This window comes from Triturus cristatus, chromosome 11 (assembly GCF_964204655.1).
Source record: "Triturus cristatus chromosome 11, aTriCri1.1, whole genome shotgun sequence".
Lineage (NCBI taxonomy): Eukaryota > Metazoa > Chordata > Amphibia > Caudata > Salamandridae > Triturus > Triturus cristatus.
Window position 1 is genome coordinate 377,818,704 of NC_140594.1, and position 18,752 is coordinate 377,837,455.

Here is an 18,752-nt window from a genome sequence, read left to right on the forward strand (position 1 = left end):
ATAGTGTGGATACCATGCTTCTTTACCCTCTTTCTCTAATTCTCCTTTCTTCCTTCACCCGATTACTAGAGCAATATTGCAAATGTACCTGTCAGCCTCCTTCTTGATAATCTTATGCGCTGCTCTGTACATGAATTGTGAATATATTACATGAATATGCTGTGCCCTGTATGCCAGCTGCAATGTCCAATAACAATTGCTTTCATGAGTATTGTACTGTACTAATCATAAAATCCAATAAAACAGATTCACACAAAAAAAAAAGAGTTGACTGTCAAGACGGACAGTGATGGTAAAGAGACACAATATCTGATCTAAGACACAATGCCGTAGACAAGTCATCGGGCGGCAAGATGTACCTGACAATGTATTGTATTATGTGATGTGGAGATGCTGGTTTGCAAAGTGGCCAATGATAAGAAAACATTTAGTTTCAATACAGATGGTGGCCCTTTAAAGGAAACAAGTGATGCGGTGTAGTGGAGGGAGATATTTGGAATTGATTGGCAGAATTGTATGGCACAATCTAACCGCCATGATTAAATTGTATATAGTTGATGGATGCTGCTGATTTTTTATGTATCCTCCAGGTTCTGAATTCCCTGGCAAGACGCAGTCATGCTGTCATTGGAATCTTCAAGGTAAGATTTTCTCTACCTATGGCAGCTCAGTCATTTGATAGCATGCAGTGAGGTCCCTTCATGGCATGGCTTAGTCAATAGGAAGGAAAGAATGTCATCTTTATGGGCCTCAGGTTTTCAAATGCTTTAGTCAGGTCAAGTCAAGTCAGAGAATTTATAAAGCGCACTACATACCCAGAGGGTCTCAAGGCGCTAAGGAGGGGGGGGGGAGGATTACTTGTCAAAAATCCACGTTTTAAGTTGCTTTCTGAAAGCTAGGTGGTTCTGGGTAAGGCGAAGGTGAGTGGGGAGTGAGTTCCATGTTTTAGCAGCCAGGTAAGAGAAGGATCTGCCTCCCATGGTGGTCTTGTTGATGCGAGGTACGGTGGCGAGGGCTTGGCTGGAGGAGCGTAGTTGGCGGGAGGGGGTGTAGAAGGACAGTCTTGAGTTGAGGCATTCTGGTCCGATGTCGTAGAGTGATTTGTGTGCGTGGGTTAGCAGTCGGAAAGTGATTCTCTTATTGACGGGTAGCCAGTGGAGGTCTTTCAGGTGACCAGAGATGTGTTCGTTGCGTGGGATGTCTAATATGATTCTGGCTGAGGCGTTTTGGATTCGTTGGAGTTTCTTTTGGAGTTTAGCGGTAGTGCCTGCGTAGAGGGTGTTTCCGTAGTCCAGTCGGCTCGTGACTAGAGCATGGGTGACTGTTTTCCTGGTTTCGGTGGGGATCCATCGAAATGTTTTTTTGAGCATGCGAAGAATGTTGAAGCAAGATGAAGATACGGCGCTGACTTGTCTGTTCATTGAAAGTGAAGAATCCAGGATAACGCCTAGGTTCCGTGCGTGGTCTGTCGGGATGGGTGCTTTTCCAAGGGCTACCGGCCACCAAGAGTCGTCCCATGCAGAGGGGGATGTACCTAGGATGAGGACTTCTGTTTTATCCGAGTTCAGTTTCAGACGGCTATGTTTCATCCATTCAGCAACTTCTTTCATTCCTTCGTGTAGGTTAGTTTTGGCGGTGCTGGGATCCTTGGTGAGAGAAAGGATCAGTTGAGTGTCATCCGCGTAAGAGATGATGTTGAGGTTGTGTTGGCGGGCGATGGTCGCGAGGGGGCTCATGTATACGTTGAAGAGGGTGGGGCTGAGAGAGGATCCTTGTGGTACGCCACAGATGACTTCGGTGGCCTCGGACTTGAATGGTGGAAGACGGACTCTCTGGGTTCTTCCGGTGAGGAACGAAGTGATCCATTCAAGTGATTTTCCATGTATTCCGATGTTGGTGAGGCGTTGTAAAAGGGTGCTGTGGCAGACTGTGTCGAAAGCAGCAGAGAGGTCGAGGAGGATGAGGGCGACTGTATCTCCATTGTCCAGTAGGGTTCGAATGTCGTCTGTTGCTGCGATAAGGGCGGTCTCAGTGCTGTGTTTTGCTCTGAAGCCAGATTGTGAGGAGTCGAGGGATTTGTTGGCTTCGAGGAAAGCGGTGAGCTGGTTGTTGACCGCTTTCTCGATTACTTTGGCCGGGAATGGAAGGAGCGAGATGGGGCGGTAATTTTTGAGTTCGGTGGGGTCCGCTGTGGGTTTTTTCAGAAGGGCGGTGAGTTCAGCGTGTTTCCAGGTTTCCGGAAAGGTGGCGGAGTTGAAGGAGCAGTTGATGACGTCTCAGAGGTGCGGTGCTATGACGGAGTCTGCTTTGTTGAAGATGTGGTGAGGGCATGGGTCTGTGGGGGATCCTGAGTGGATGGAGTTCATTAGGCGGATGGTGTCCTCAGTGGAGATTGGGTTCCAGTCGTTAAGGGTGTTCGCGGGGGGAGAGTGTTCAGCATGTGGTTGGGTGGGTTGGGCCCCGGGTTGGTTGTCGAAGCTGTTGTGGATGTCTGCAATCTTGTTGTGGAAGAATGAGGCTAGGGAGTCGCAGAGGGCTTGAGAGGGGGTGATGTCGTTGGAGTTGGCCGAGGGATTGGAAAACTCCTTGACGATGTTGAAAAGTTCCTTGCTGTTGTGGGCGTTGTTGTCGAGTCGGTCCTTGAATGCTGTTTTCTTGGCCTTTCGGATTAGTTGGTGGTGAGTGCGGGTGGCGTTTTTGAAGGCGTCCTTGGTGTTGGTGGTTGGGTCTTTTTTCCACGCTTTTTCAAGGGTGCGGCAGAGTTTCTTGGACTTCTTAAGATCATCGTTGAACCATGAGGCCTTCTTGTTGCCAGGTTTGCTTTGACGTTTTTTCAGTGGTGCTAAGGTGTCTGCGGTGTTGGATAGCCATAGGGTGAAGTTGGCGGCGGCTAGGTTTGGGTCCGAGGAGTGGGCTGGGGTGTTTAGAAGGAGCGATGCGGAGATCTGGTCGGAGGTGATTTTGTTCCAGTTTCTTTGCAGAGTCGGTTGGAGGTGGTTGGTGGGTTTGGGCTTGTTGTAGGTGAAGTGAACGCAGCTGTGGTCAGTCCAGAGGAGATCCGTAGTGTGGCTGAAGGAGACATGATTGCTGGATGTGAAGATGGGGTCGAGTGTGTGACCTGCGATGTGGGTAGGGGAAGTGACCAGTTGTTTAAGTCCGAGGTTGGCGAGGTTGTCCAGGAGGGTGGTGGTGTTGTGGTCGTTGATCTTTTCAAGGTGAAAGTTGAGGTCTCCCAGAAGGATGTATTCTTTGGAGGGGAGCGCGAGTGGAGTGATGAAGTCCGTGATGTCTTCACTGAATTTTGCGCGGGGTCCTGGTGGTCTGTAGAGGAGGGTGCCTCTGAGTGTGGTCTTGGGGTCGATGTGGATCTGGAAGTGAAGGTGTTCGGAGTTGGCGAGGTTGGCGTCAGAGCTGGTTGAGATGCGGATTGATTTCTTATGGACTATCGCGATTCCTCCTCCTGTGTGGCTGGTACGGTCTTTGCGAGTGATCTTATAGTCTTCAGGGATGGCAATGGTGATGTCTGGGGCGGAGGAAGCGTTCATCCATGTTTCCGTTAGGAAGGCGACGTCCGGGGAGGTGGTGTCTAGTAGATTCCATAGGTCAATGGCGTGTCTGTGGACAGATCGGGTGTTGAGAAGGATGCATTGTAGGTGGTTGGGGTCGGGAATCTGTGGTGTGGTAGTAGCGGAGATGTTGTCGGTGCCGATGAATTTGCAGGAGTAGCAAGAGAAAGGTCCATGGGTCTGTCCAGGAGCGGCTTGGACGCAGTTGGGGGCGCGACCGGGGTTAAGGGCTAGGAGGGTGGTGGCATCGTAGGTAATGCGGGGGGGCTGGGCAGCGCGCGGGGCAGGGGGTCTGGCGCTGGGCGCGGTCCAGGCGCGGACGGGCGTAGACGGGCTTACCTTTGGCGCACCTTCGGCGCGGGTTGGGCGCGGACGCTGCGCGTGGACGCTGCGCGCGGGAACTGTTGTCATATATGGGTAGTGGAGGGGGAGGGGCGAGGGCGTCTCAGCTGGGAGGCGGGGCGGGCTAGAGATGAGCACAACAACAACAACAACACAGGCAAAATGGAGGCGGAGGGGGGAGCCCAGCGGAAATGCGCAAATGCTGAAAAAGCGGCGCTTTTAAATTACAGAAATGCAAAAAGTTCAGCGCGGCAACCAGGCACACAGCAGGCAGCAATAATGAGGCAAATTAGCAGATAGGCAGCCAAGCAACGATACCGAGTGATGCAGGAGACACTGGGGAGCGACCACTCAGCCCAAGGGACAGGAGCGAGCGGGAACTACAGGGGATTCTGACAGTGTCATGTCTTTACTTCAAATTGAAGATCATTATACCCCTTACCTCCTTGCCTGCAAAATTATCGTAACTCACAATACTTCCTTGCGTGCAAAATAACGTATTTGTTTTTCGACTGCCAGTAGAGTACACACTCCTTGTTTACTCACCATATCCTGAACGACAATCTGAGATGCTAAGTAAACACTAACATAATCTAACTTGGTTCTTCCACCATTGTGCTGCATTACCCAGATCAAAACATTAACCTTACATTGTCAAATGTAGTTACTGTGAACCACAAAGCACAGTGCCTGATACTTAGTAACTCATTGATTAGGATTTTTCTCTAGGGGGTTACCTGTTTAGCTAAACTCTAACATCTTTTCACTGTTGACACCTCATGGATAAAGTTCATTCATTAAGTGCAGTGCAGCTCAAACTAGGGAGCTTGTCACAGGTGGCAGCCATGTGGAATATGCGTTATGGACCGAAAAAGGCAGTACCAAAATGATCAAGAATGAGGGACTGTTCACAAGGAACACCTGGACCAATGGAATATAGGCTAATCACAGGGCACAACTCAATGGCTGAGGATCACTGACTTCTCACAAGGCTATTCTCTGAGATTCTGGGTTTGGAGGATGTGTACTACTGACATCACAGAGAGCTAAGGGTCACTGACAGAATACAGGTCATGTTTTGATCAATTTAATTAGCTGGTTAGAAGGTGTTACGTTATTGACATAGGTGTAAGGGGCTGATCATTGGGTTACCTCTGTGATCTACTGGTTAAGATCTTCACACAGAATGCCCCTTTATTGGATATTTATAAATAGGAATAGTGGTATTACCTGCAGTGACAGAAAGCAGGGAAGATTTTGATGGAAGGGCTAGTGTTTGATCAACAATGTCCTAAGATTTTGTGAATGATCCAGTGGGGCACCTCGGTGATCAAAGGGTTATTTGCCTATGAAAGGGGACACTTCAACAAACAATTTTTCTGATGGATACATCTGCATGTGGATTCCTCGCCTTTTAAATGATCCCAATGCGCAGCATTCCACGGAAACTTTTCTTCTCAGCTCACCCACGTCAACGAGGACATCACAATAGAACCGCTCTGCCCACGACTCTGTGTGACATCATCGTAGCCAAAAGAAGACCTAGTCGGCTCACTGACGTCAGCTCCCTTTTTTCTGCGCTGTCAACGCGTAACGTTTTTTTTCCCAGGCTCACCATTTCGGGGAGTTTATTTGTTGCAGATTGTCGTGACTCTGAGAAAACCAGGTGTCAAGTCATGCAGAGAATGTGGGGGCCATATGTCGATCACTGACCCCCATAAAGACTGTTTATGGTCTCTTTCATCGGACCACAACGTCGAGACATGCACTTCGTGCAAGCGCGTGAATCCTAAAGCGCCGAAGGAGAGGAGGGCCAAATTATTCATGGCCAAGGCCAAGAAGCAGAAAAAGGGTCGCAGGAATTCAAAGACCCGTTCGAAGTCACCGACTCTACACACTTCGAGGTCGTTGGAGAAACTTAAGAAAAAGCGGCACCAAGGTTCTTGGTGTCGTTCATCGAAGGATGCGACGCCAAAGTTGATGTCTCCGTGTCCCAGGCGTCATCGCAGGGATGAGATCTCTCCGACTCCTTCACCTGAGGTGTCTCCAGCCCCGTTTACGGCTCCGATAGCAGTGACTCCACCGGCTCTGAGAGATGCAACGCCTCCACCGTTGCCAAAGTCGACCACTCCACCTCTGGCTCCGGGGTCTCCAGTGCTGCAGCCGGAGCCGAATTTAGTGCCTCTCCGAGTGGCTCCAGAGCCTGTAGTACCGGATCCAATGTATCCTTCTTTCCCGACTCAGGGTTGGGATCCGTCGCATTTTTTTAATGTGATGTTTGGCTTGTTCGCCAGAGCAGCAAACCCTACTGGTGCGCCTGTTGGCCCCATGGGTCCGTTGGCATATTCCCTGGGAGGTTTGCCACCTCACTTCCCTCAGGCACTCCTCAAGCCTTTAATAGCTATGGCTCCAGGGAGATGGCCTCTTCCGATGCCAAGATTTTCGACTCCATTGCAGTCAATGGAGGGGCGAGTTCCTCTGGATGATTCATCCCTGGCGCCGTCCTGTTCCGAACCTGCACCGACTCAACTTTGACTCCTGTGGACTTCCCTAGGACGCTGATCCCGAAGTCACTTGCACTGCATGTGGCGCCACCGATGCCTGTTCCAAGGATGAGGTCTTGAGACCGGCTCAAAGACTATTAGAGGAAGAAGAGTACCAGGAGGAACATGGAGAGGCTGAGAAAGGAGGGATTGTGGATCCTGACCCGGATTTTGAGCGTTTACAGGAGGTTGGTGGCCTGGACACCTCTCGTGAATGGGAGCTCTCATCTCCAAAGGGTCTGCCGACGCCGGAGGCTACAACATATCATGCTGCGATCTGAAAGGCTGCAGATCGCTTGGAATTGCCTCTTCTGACGGCAGAGTTAAAGTCTAACATCCTGACCGGGGTGCTCCATTCTCCTTTCTCTATTTCTCAGCCTTTACTCCGCTTTAATGAGGCATTGACTGAGCCCATTCTCCATGTCTGGCTGAAGCCAATGTCTGCTCCAGTGGTTTCCAGGACCGTGGCAAGGAGGTATAAGGTGTCCACCCATCCTTTCGCCAGAAAGCTTCGTGGTCCAGGCTTTGTGCTCCTCGAGGCAGTCTGCAGGTTCCTTTCCATCTACGCCTGTGAATAGAGAGTCAATGCGCATGGAGCAATCGGCTAAGAAGGTGTTCTCATAAGGCAAAATGGCTCTCAAGTCACGAATGCCACATGCTTTTGGGTCTCTACATCCATGCCCTCATGGACTCAGCCTGTTGTCGAATGCCTAAGCTGCTGCCCGCCATGTGATACAGTCTGGTCTGGACACAGCCGATTCAGTAGCCAAGGCGATGGGTTCATCTGTGGCTACTAGGAGGCATGCTTGGCTGCGCAGTTCAGGGTTCTCTCCTGATGTCCAAGCTCCATTACTGGATCTGCGATTCAATGGATCTCGCCTGTTTGGGGCTAAAGCAGATTCGGTGCTGCAGCGCTCTAAAGACAGTAAAGCCACAGCAAGGTCATTGGGACTTCAGTCTCAGCCCAGGAGCTTTGGACAGTTCCACAAGGTTCGTGGCTTTGGAAGGAACTTGTCCTTTCATGCCAGGCAACAGCTGGCAAATCCCTTGTACACATCTGATAGGGGAAAGGACAGCGGTCGTCTGCAGGGTGCTGTACTACAACAGGTCTCCTCCTCCTCCTCTTCTGCCCCTCCAACTGGTATGGCTGGGAAGCAGCTCTAGCTCCGCCATCCTAGAGCATACTTGTCCAGTAGGAGGACTGGTGTCCCGTTTTGACAGCAATGGCGGTCTGTTACTACAGGTCTCTGAGTGTTGAACGTTGTAGAGAATGGGTATGCCCTACCCTTCCTGGAATCCCCCCGATTTTTCCTCCCTGTCATGGCATGTGCTCGGAAGAGCACCTTCTGCTTCTCCAGCAGGAGGTTCTGTCATTGCTGCAAATCCCATCTTGAAGTTGCACCATAAGTCTCTGTTTTACAGTAGGGTCTAAACACTACCCATTTGCAGTCCTTCCATTCGGCCTTAACTCCGCACCTAAGGTCTTCACAAAGGTGAAGGCGGTGGTGGCAGCACATCTCAGAAGATTGGGGATTCCCGTTTTCCCCATCTGGACGATTGTCTGCTCAAAGCAATGTCCCAGAGATGGTGTTACATCATTTGCAAGTAACATCACAACTGTTGTTCAGCTTGGGTTTTTCAATAAATGTATCCAAATCTCACCTGGTGCCAGCTCAGTACAACCTGTGCAGTACTGGACACTAGTGTAAGTCTTGCCTTCCCGCCTCTACAGAAGATTCAAGGCATCCAGGCTATGATTCCACTTTTTTCAGAATGGAGTGGCTGTCCCAGTCCTAAAGGTCTTGTGCCTGTTCGGTCTGTTCGCTTCCTGCATAGTGTTGGTTAACTATGCACGTTGGCATATGAGGGCCCTCTAGTGGTGCCTCCGCAGACAGTGGTTTCAACACAACGGAGATCTCGAAGAAGTGGTCAGAATCTCTTGTTACATGGCCCATGGGGACATTGTTGTCTTCTCTAAGTTAGCATGAGCACGCTGCAGAGTGTCCGCTGCCTTGCACACGTTGCTACACAAGTTTATTTTGCAAATGCCTATTCACATGAGAACCTATCGCTGTGTTCACACTCTGCAGGTGCCTGGGATTTAGTTAAAACATTGAGGGCATGGTTGATCAACAATGTCCCTTGTTATTCTGTTCTGGTCAGGCCCTAGCACCGTGACAAAACATAACGATGCAGCTGTTGTTTGGGAATACGTATGGTCTTATTGGAATATATGAATAGGTAACAGACACTTTGAGAGTGACCTTTCCAGGGAGAAGAGCAAGACACCTATGATGTAGATCTACCATCTATAGACTGAGGTACGGTGTCTGCAGATAACGCCCAGAGATCTTCTAATATATAATAATTCGGCTTCTATACAAGGGGAGGGATGTTAGGCTATACTGTCTTTTCATAATGACCGCTTCTTTCGTGATATATGGACTGATTGCTATGCTTACCATATTTGTGTTATGCATTTTTCTGCTTATTGTGGCACGCATACTGCATGTTAGAGCACGTTAGTTAAAATAAATATATTAAACTTGTTCGTGTCTCTGTCAGATGTTATTGTGGATAAATACAAGAGTGCGCGCGAAAGGGTGTGTCTTGCAACCACGATTCCTGAGAGAATCAGGAGTGTTGTGTTCTGGGGTGTCAAATCACTTGTTTCTCGGTGAGTGAGTAGGGGAACAAGTGAGACACTATAGCTAGTCGGTCTTGGGCTCATGGGTACTAAGGTGGTAGGATGACTCAGTCCCTATGCAGTAAGTTCCATAATCCTACGCATATTTCTGTGTTTGTGCTGGTTCCCTGCAACATTGCGCTTCCAGTGTTTGGTCTGGTACGTATTCATGAGACCCCTGAGTAGCGCCTATGCTTGTCCACGTTACCCTCTCACCGGTCCTCGGAGACGTCCGTGGTGGGGGGGCTTAGCCTCCTGCATTTGTAGGAAACACCTATTTCTGTAGGTTATTCAGGTTTAAAAGGTTTTTCAATCCATTTACCCTACCGTTTTATTGACTCTTTTGACTTTTACATGTCACAACCAGTCGCTATTCTGGCACACAGCCAGGTGGCGTTTACGGCTTACTTGACCCACACGCGGTCCCCAATGTGGGGGCTACCTTTATTTTTGTGCTTGAAGGGGATCCAGCATACCGCTTCAAAGTCTTTTATTTTGTGGGTTACATTTCCCACGGTAGATGCGAATGATAATTTGTTTCACACTTAAGCGGCCGCTGCTCCTCCAACAGTGTATCGTCCTTATGCATTAATTGAAGTTCCGTTGACGTCCTGGAAGCATACCATTTGGTTGTCTGGTGCCCTTCCTCACACTGTCTCCTTTGTTCGTATGGGCCCCTTGTCTTTCGATGGAGCTACTGGGCCTGTTTTGGTTGGTTTTACACCACATCCAAATTATCTCATTGTTACTATCGTGGAGCTACGTCTACTATATACACAATTGGTTCATCTTCATAGACAAGTCATACAGTTTATGTCTCGTGCACTTCAAGCAGCTGTGGCTGGAGCTGCTCCTCCGGCAACGGGTCAGGGCAGAGGACTTGTGATTAGTCCCATCATGATTAACTCTGTGACGGGAAAACGTCCACAAAATCGTGGGGACTTACCATTTTGGATCGCACACAAAATTGAACAGCTAGAGGCTCTATTTCCACATACGTCTCCTGTTGAGGAACACAGGATCCTTACAATGAGTTTGCCAAGTGGTCTGATTCCTCCTTTAGCGGAATGCACCACCTGGGGGACGGTGTTTGCTTCAGTGTATACGCTGTGCCTTTGCACCCCTTCCATGAGCGTCTGCCGAGCATTCTGAAAAAGGTACAGGATGAACATGGGGCTGGTCCAGCCCTGGATTTGGGGATGAAGCTAGTGGGCATGTTCCCTATTGTCTCCGTTATGATTCTGCCCAACATTAAAGGTGAAGCAGTTTGCTTACAAGTGTGCCAATGCCTGGCGGCGGTGGTGGACATCGATTGGGAGCGACAATTGCCGATCATTATTGCTGATGTATATACATTCTTGGGACGCAATAGTTTAGGGATTCGACCATTTACACAGGCACAGAGTAAACCCCCTCCTAAGAAGAAGAGTCGTCCAGTCTTTCCGATAAAGGCTTGGAATAAAAGTGTGCGGCAGCAACAACAGAAGCCTGGTTCTCGTGCTGGTTTGCCTCCACCTGACGCTTCTGAACGTAGATATGATTTGCGTGACCGCTCTAAAATTAAGACACCTGAGAGGTTTCAGGTTCCTGATCCTCGGTCTCCTTGTTCCTTTCAGGAATCCTCAGATCAACAATTCTGCGAAGGAGGACCATAGGACAGCAGACAAGGTGAGTCTACGCAAGTGAGACGTGACCCCCAGCGCCAGTTTGACGTACAAGTCAAGCAGGAGAAACCACCTTAATGTCGAGCCCCATTTTAGAAGAAAAAAGTTGCAGCTTTGACTGCAAAGTATGTCTCAGACGGTGAGAACCCTCCTCCTTGACAGGAGTTGGGCGGTAACCCTCGACACCGCGGCGGAGGTTACCTATAGTGCGGCAGACACACCACCAGCGTCTGGAGGCGAAAGCAACTGACACTTTTATTACCGTTGAGACAGCAGACACTCAAGTTGATCCTCCTGAAAGGCTTTATGAAGTAAGCCTCCAAATTGAAGGTGATATTAAATGCACTGTTGAAGCAGTCTTTTGGGACAATCTAACGTCATCTTATGATATTTTGCTGGCGGAGGTTGATTGGCCCCCCCATGTGTCCTTGCTTCCTCTTGGGGTGAGGCAGTAATTATTCCATGTTTTTCACATTATCTCCCAGAGGAGGCTAAAAATGCTTACACTTCGGAGTGGACCCTAGCCCTCGCTCTTCCTTTATATCACAAACAGGCTGGTTGTGATAAGGATTCACCAGTGCATGTTTTTCTTTTGCGTTCTACACCACAGCCCCAACCGCAATATCTACGTGATGCTAAGGCGTCCGTGGGTGATATTTTGAGTCAGTTGGAATATCAGTGTGTGAATGAACCCTTTGTTTTGGCAATGAATAATCCTCTTTTTCTGATATCGTATAGTTCTGATGGATACATCTGCCTGTGGATTCCTCACCTTTTGAATTACCCCTGCGCCAGCATTCCACGGCAATTCTTTTCTTAGGTCTCCCACGTCGACGAGGATGTCCTTAGAGCACGGCTCCACTCACGACTCCTCATGACGTCACCGGAGCCATAAGACGACCTTGTCGGCATGCTGACGTCAGTTCCCTTTTTTCCCATTGTCAACACAAAACGTTTTTTTGTGGGACTCTCCATTTTACTGTGATTACTTTGTTTTTTCCTCTTCGGGTTGCAGTAGGAATGGTTACTTTGAAGAAGTCGGATTTCAAGCCCTGCAGGTAGTGTGGGGGGTCAAAACGTCCATCACGGACCCCCATGACGACTGTCTTTGGTGTCTTTCTTCAGACCACGACGTAGAAGGGTGTTCGTCCTGTTGAAAGATAAACGTGAAGGCGCTGAAAGAACGTGAGGCCAAACTCTTCATGGTGCGGGCGAAAAAGGAGCAGAGGGGTCGTAAGTGATCGAAGTCGTCGACCTCGCATACTTCGAAGTCGAAGAAGCATAAGGAGTCAAAGAGAAGACATGGATCACAACATTGTTCTTTGAAGGGTAGGGCTTCAAGATTGGCCTCTCCCATACAGCGGCGTCGTAAAAAGACTTTATCTCTCCGTCGCCTTCTCCATAGGCGACTCCGGCCCACTCTCCGGCTCCGAGGGATTCGCCGACGCCCAGGGATTCTTTTTTTTTTTTTTGTAACTCTTTTTATTAGTTTTCATGGCGATTAATAACAAACAATTGCATCATCAGAGAGATCACAGTCGAATACAATAAATTGGCTAGACTTCCACATTAACCTTGAAAGCATAGTCATCCGAAAGCTGTAGAACATCAATACGAGGCAGAGATGCATCACATTCTCAGGGGCCAGTCACAGCTCTTTTTGCAGCACAGGACAACAGCACCCCCGCCAGCAACAATGAGACCCCCGCACTTCAGCTTCCCAGCCTCCCACTCGGTAAACATTCCAGTCTCCCACCCACCACGTGCGAATGCCTGATAGCCAATGGTATACCCCCCCACCTGTTCAGCACCACTCCCAACTTCCACTCCTGTGACCATGGCCCCAGGCTTCTAGTGAGGTATCTCCCTGGGTCCCTGTCCCGTTGCCTCCTGCGGATATTCAAGCAGATAACAGGTCAATGGGGCCCATATGTCCCGCGGCCTAGAGGCGCTAGGCAGCAACTCAGAGTACGTGTCAAGCTGCTTCTGGCAAGTTACCAGGTCATTAATCCAATCCTTGAATTTCGGGGCCCGACCCCGTCCCCAACGGCAGGCCACCCTTCGCTTTGCCATCAGAAGCCCCAGCGCCACAAATTTCCTATGTGCTGCATGTATCGGTTTGACATATCCAAGCAGTGCCAGTAGAGGTGTGGGGTCGATGTGCGTGTGAACCATATTAGTCAGTGCCGCAAAGATCTGTCGCCAATACTCAGTCACCCCTGGGCACTCCCACGCCATATGTAAAAAATCCGCTGCCGGGGCCCTACACCTATCACAGCAATCCGTATCCCTCAGTTGATATTTAAACATTTTCACCGGCGTATAATATAGTCTGTGTACGCCCAGGGATTCTCCGTTGTCCAGAGGCTCACCGGCACCCAGGAATTCTCCGGCTCCCAGGGAGTCTTCTCCTGTTCCTGTGGCTTCACCTGTGCGGGCTCCGATGTCTCCGGCTCCGCAGCCTCACCCCCCGTACGGCCTCGGATTAATCCGGTCCATGGGATTTCGGATCCTTATCCTCCTTTCCCAGGACCAGGATCGCATCCTTTGCCTTTCCTTAATGCGATGTTTGGCACGTTTTCCAGGTTATCTTACCCTACCAGTGCGCCTTCTGGCCCTGTGGATCCGCTTGCCTTTAATTTGGGCGTCCCCCAGCAGTATGCCCAGGCACCTTTTATGCCTTTTATGCCGACGGCTCCACCTTGGCAGTTCCCGGTGCCAAGGTTTTCGACTCCGATACCTCAATCACCGGCGCCGTCTGGTGTTGGATCGGCGTTGTCCCAGATTTGATCGGTGTCATTGCCCACTTCGGAAGGTCCTCCTTCGACGCCGGCGCCGTTGTCCCCGGCGCCGCGGCTGGCCCCCCTGACGCCGATCCGGAAGGAGTGTTCCAGGAGGGAAGTGCAAAGACTGCTGGAGGGAGATGAGTACCAGCAAGAGCAGGAGGAAGGGGAGATTCTCGACCTCTTAGACAAATTTGAAAGTCTACATGAGGCTAGTGGCCTTGATACTTCCCCGGAGTCAGAGCTTTCTTCTCCGAAGGCTTTTTCTTCACAGGATGTTGCCCCTTATCACTTGGTCATCAGAAAGGCTGCTGAATTGTTGGACCTTCAGTTGCCCTCAGCTGAGGTAAAGTCAAATATTCTGACTGAAGTGCTAAATTCTCCTTCCTCTTCTAATGAAGCTCTGCTGCCTTTCAGTGAGGTGTTGAAGGAACCAATTCTGGAAGTGTGGCAGAAACCTTTCTCTGCCCCTGCAGTTTCTAGATCGGTGGCAAAAAGGTATAGACCTGCTACGGGTGATCCAGCTTTCATTTCTGTCCATCCATCTCCAGAAAGCTTGGTGGTTCAGGCTTCTTGTTCCAAGCACTCAACCGGATCTTTCCCTACCACCCCGGGGTATATAGATTCGAAGAAGTTAGAGCAGTCGACCAAAAAGGTGTTTTCCTCAGCAAGTATGGCTCTTAAGTCAACAAACGCCACGTGTTTGCTAGGAAGGTACATTCATGCTCTAATGGACTCTGTCAAGCAATTGGCTGCTAAACTTCCTGAAGATGATCACTGTGAGACCGGCCTCGTGGCGTGGGCCCTCCCGACCAGCAAGCCACCTGCAACCGCACCGATCCTCGAGGTCCCAGACTTCCGGCCACCATGGCCCAACATCCCGATGGCCGGCCAGACCCCCAACACGCATGACCGGCCGAGGGAGAGAGAAACCCCCCAAGCCAGACCGAGAGGCGCCGACCCTATCACACCTCTGGTCTCTTCCCCAAGGGAGGTTTCGATCGACCACCAGGCCCCCGGTGAGCGGCCGCCTCGCCTGCTGGGTGTCTGGAGTCCCTCCCGGACCCCCCTGAACAGATCAAAGGGCCGAGCGACAGGAAGCCCCGACACACCGCCCCCAGGCACCAAGACCCCTCTCGGCGAGGACTCCGGACTTCAAAGGGGAGGGGGAGTATAACAAGGGGTGCGGAAGGGACGGAAGGGAGAGAAGACCTGGACTGACGAGAGCCGGCTAACCTGGTCACGGCTCGATCGCTCCCCGAACCGAAGACCGCTACCCGAACGCTGAACCATCTGAGCCCTGCTGACGCTGTCGCGGCTCCCCAAACTCTGAACCATCTGAGCCCTGCTGACGCTGTCGCGGCTCCCCGAACGCTGAACTATCTGATCCCTGCTGACGCTGTCGCGGCTCCCCGAACTCTGAACTATCTGAGCCCTGCTGACGCTGTTGCGGCTCCCCGAACTCTGAACCATCTGAGCCCTGCTGACGCTGTCGCGGCTCCCCGAACTCTGAACTATCTGAGCCCTGCTGACGCTGTCGCGGCTCCCCGCACTGCGAACCTCCTGTGCCTGCTGAGAGACTCGCGGCACCCTCCTCCAAGAGAATCGGCAGAGATTGCCGAGAGAAACAACATCCCCTCAGCTCGAGGATTGAGAGCTGTGCGCCGGATACTCCGCAGAGACACTGACTCAAAGACTGTCCCGCTACCCCCATACACCCATCACGAGATCGCCGCCGCTTGTGGCACTAATTCTATATCTGCCTTCCGGATCATAAAGATCCCTTACAACTACCGATAAAGTATATTGTCGTACGAAGAACTACTGTGTGGTGTCCCTCTATCAGAAGAGAGTAAGCGCAGCGTGTGCGATCCTAGGTACGAGACCCTTCCAGGAAGGGCCTCCCCGCTCTTGCTCGGCCTAACTCTGGGAAGGTGGGTCTCCGGGTGGTCAGGAACGCACTCCGCAGCCTCCCCGGTGAACGCCTTCCAACAATCACGTTCATTTTCTTGAGACACTTTCAGATTCGCAAGCTGCAGCCCGTCAGGTCATCCAGTCGAGTTTGGACACAGCAGACTCGGTTGCCAGAGTCATAGGTTCCTCAATTGCTACTACAAGGCATGCCTGGCTTCCATCTTCAGGTTTCTCGCCAGATGTACAGGCTGCTCTACTGGACCTACCCTTCAATGGGTCAAGATTGTTTTGTACCAAGGCGGACTCTACGCTGCAGTGGTTCATGGTTAGTAGGACTACTGCAAGATCCTTGGCTGCAATCCCAGCCCAAGGTCTATGGATACAAAAGGTATCGAGGCTTTGGGAAGGCGGCGTCCTTTCAAAGCCGTCAGAAGCCTCGGCAGCAGTAACAGAACCCTCTGTACAGGTCGTACAGGGGAAAAGGTAGAGGCCGTCTTCGGGGAGCTTCTCGACAGCAGTTTTTTCCTCCTCCTCCTCCTCCTCCCATGTCCCCACCGCTGGTACCACGGGAAAGCAGCTGTAGATCCCCCATCTTAGAGCATGCAGGTCCTGTAGGAGGTCGGGTGTCCCGTTTTCGACAAGATTGGAAATTGGTTACCTCAGACCGTTGGATTTTGAATCTTGCGGAAAATGGGTACGCCCTACCTTTTCAAGACTTTTAACCTCCTTACCCTCCTCGCCAGGACTGGTGTTCAGAGGACCATTTGCTGCTTTTGCAGCAGAAGGTTCTTGCCTTACTACAGAAAGGTGCGATAGAGGTGGTTCTGGAGCCAGAAAGGGGTCAGGGATGTTACTCCGTTATTTCCCGATTCCCAAAAAGGACGGCCGGCTAAGACCGATCCTGGACCTCAGGGTTTTGAATTTTTACCTCAGGCAGGAAAAGTTCAAGATGTTGACCTTAGCTCAGGTTCTTCTGGCACTGCAACAGGAAGACTGGATTTGTGTCGATCGACTTACAGGATGCGTATTTCCACATTGCTATTCTGAAGTCGCATCGGAATTACCTCCGGTTTACGGTAGGGCCGCAACATTGCCAGTTTGCAGTCTTCCCATTCAGTCTCACATCCGCACTACGGGTCTTCACAAAGGTGATCAGCACATCTCAGAAGTTCGGAAATTCCTGTTTTCCCCTATCTGGACAACGGCTGCTCAAGGCAAAGTTACCAGAGATGGTATTGCGTCACTTGCATGCAACAACGCTATTGTTGTTCAACTTGAGTTTCTCAATAAATATGCCCAAATTTCACCTGGTGCCCTCTCAGCGCAGCTTGTTCATATGGGCAATACTGGACACTACTGTATGTCAAGCTATTCCGCCACCGCAGAGGATTCTCGACATTCAGGAGATGATTCCTTTATTTCAAGATGGAGCGGTTGTTCCAGTCCTGAAGGTTCTTCGCCTGCTTCGTCTGTTCACTTCCTGCATTCTTTTGGTCAGCCATGCACGCTGGCACATGAGGGCACTCTCGGGGAGAAGGTCAGAATCTCCAGAGACACTGCAGCGGAGCTGTCTTGGTGGAGTGTGCAGGGCAACCTGCCTCAAGGAAAGCCCTTTCAACCTCCTCCACCGGTGGCCACAGTGATCACGGATACCTCCACTCTAGGGTGGGGTGTTCATCTGGGGGATCTGGTAATCAAAGGTCTTTGGTCTCCAGAGGAAAGGTTTCTTCACATCGACCTTTTGGAATTGCGGGCAATACGTTTGGCTCTCAAGGCCTTCCTTCCCTCCCTTCGTGGTCAGTCGGTTCAAATCCCGACGGACAACCCTACCGCAATATGGTACATAAACAAACAGGGAGGGGTAGGGTTGTATCATCTCTTCAAAGAGGCTCTGGTCCTGGGCTCTGGGCCATCAGATTTGTGTGATGGCAAATCATTTGACTGGGGTGCTAAATGTGCATGCGGACATTCTCAGTCGGCATTATTTGGTCGATCACGAGTGGCTGCTTCATTCAGAGTTGGTCCAGCACATCTTCAGGATGTGGGGGTTTCCTCGGGTGGACCTTTTTGCCACTCGGGAGAACGCACACTGCCCCTTGTTCTGCAGCCTTCAGTATCCGATGCAGGAAGCGTTGGGGGACTCGTTTCAATTGTATCAGAGCTCGCAACTCCTTTACGCATTTCCTCCCATATCCTTGATTCCTTGAGTTCTGAGGAAGACTCGCCAAGACCGAGCCCAAGTCATATTGATCGCTCTGTATTGGCCAAGAAGGGTGTGGTACACAGATCTACTTTACCTCTCATCACATCCTCCGCTCCGTCTCCCTTTCAGGGCAGACCCCCTCTTGTCGCAGGGGCAGGTTCTACACCCCCACCTCCAGAACTTGCACCTTCATGACTGGATATTGAACTGGGCAATCTGAGTTCTTTCTCTCACCCGCCGGATGGGGTGGACGTTATTACATCGTCCAGGAGACACACCACCAAATCTGTTTATTCCTGTAAATGGTCCAAGTTTGTGAAATGGTGTGGAGAAAAGTTCATTGATCCTTTGAAAGCCCACTTATCTGACGTTGTAGGATTTTCACTTTCCTTGGCCCAGCAGGGTTGTGCTGTGGCTACAGTAAAGGGTTATTTGTTGGCCTTGTCGGCTTTCCTCTGTTTGCTGGACCAGCCGTCTTTATTTAAGTCTCCCATTATTATGAGGTTCATTAAGGGCCTCACCAACAAGTTTCCTCCCACTCCCTTCATTATGCCTCAGTGGGAATTCAGTTTAGTATTTACTTTTTTGACGGGTTCTCCTTTTGAGCGTCTTCATAGTTTTTCGTTGAGGCTTCTTTCTTTTAAGACAATCTCTCTGATCGCAATTACCTCAGCCAGGAGGGTAAGTGAGCTTCAGGCTCTTAGTTCTAATCCTCCGTTCTTAACCATTCATGCAGAAAAGAGGGTTCTCAGGACCAGGGCTGCTTTCTTGCCTAAGGTGGTTACTCCTTTCCATTTAGGACAGTCTTTTACTTTACCTACCTTCTATTCTCCCCCTCACCGTTACAAGGAGGAGGAGAGACTTCATCGCCTGGACCCTAAGAGGGCTGTTAGCTTCTACCTGGGCAGAACCAGGGACCTTAGGCTGGATAATCAGTTCTATGTGGGCTACATCGGACGAATGAAAGGCCAAACTGTCCACAAATGAATACTCGCCAGGTGGATTATCTTGTGTATCAAGATCTGCTACGCCCTGGCCAAGAAGGAGCCTC